The sequence below is a fragment of the Penaeus monodon genome, chromosome 28 (assembly GCF_015228065.2).
Source record: "Penaeus monodon isolate SGIC_2016 chromosome 28, NSTDA_Pmon_1, whole genome shotgun sequence".
Lineage (NCBI taxonomy): Eukaryota > Metazoa > Arthropoda > Malacostraca > Decapoda > Penaeidae > Penaeus > Penaeus monodon.
The window spans coordinates 10,231,602-10,232,407 of NC_051413.1; the positions used below are offsets into that span (position 1 = coordinate 10,231,602).

General features: G+C 57.1%; 1 protein-coding gene across 1 annotated transcript in view; it reads left to right on the forward strand.

Moving 5' to 3' along the window:
• LOC119591039 (protein sidekick-1-like) overlaps nucleotides 1–806 on the forward strand; it is a 14,197-nt gene that overhangs the window by 9,565 nt on the left and 3,826 nt on the right. The gene's annotated exons all lie outside the window — the stretch shown is intronic.

The following is an 806-nucleotide window of genomic DNA, read 5'->3' on the forward strand; positions in this document are numbered from 1 at the left end:
CCGGTAAGGAGGACGGAGAGGCCGGGAGAGCGGCAGAGCACCGCAGAAGGCGGAGCGGGAGCGAGACGCCTCCCCCGCGCTACGGCCTCCGCTCTCGGGCCCGACGCTCCAGATTACGGCTTTCCCCGCCGCAGGACCGCCGCTGACGCTCACTGTCACCCTCGTCAGGAATGGTTGGCTGACGACGCGATACAACTCGCTTCTTCCCCTCTCCTGTACCCCCCCTCCCCTGCCTCTCACTGTCTCAGCCTCTCCCTCACCCTTCTCGCCATCTCTAACCCTTACCCCCTTTCCGCTACCCTTATCCCTCCCTTCCCTCGCCCCTTCCCATACCCCTTACCCCTTACTACCTCTACCCTTATCCCCACCCCTACCCCTAACCTCTTCCCCCTCCCCCTAACCTCCCACCCCCCTACCTGCCTCTACCCTTATCCCCACCCCTACCCCTAACCTCTACCCCCTCCCCCTAACCTCCAACCCCCCTGCCCCCTGCCCCCTGTCCCTCCACCCTGAGGCTTCCTTCACAAAGGTTTCGCCGACCTAAAGCAGATGGACAGCTTGGTTTTGGCGGCCCATTTTTGCGAGATTCCTCCGTCGTACTGCATTCTGGGCGAGAACGCGTCCGCAGGCTTCACAGGAGAAGATAGGAGAAGATCGATTTGATAATAGTGAACATTAAGAATACTGCGGGGAATAGCTTTAAGAACTGTAATGTAGATGTGATTTTTAATGTGACTGCAAGGAATATTTTTAACGACAGTATAATGAGACTGTTTGCTATTGATGAGAATGACAAACATTAGGAA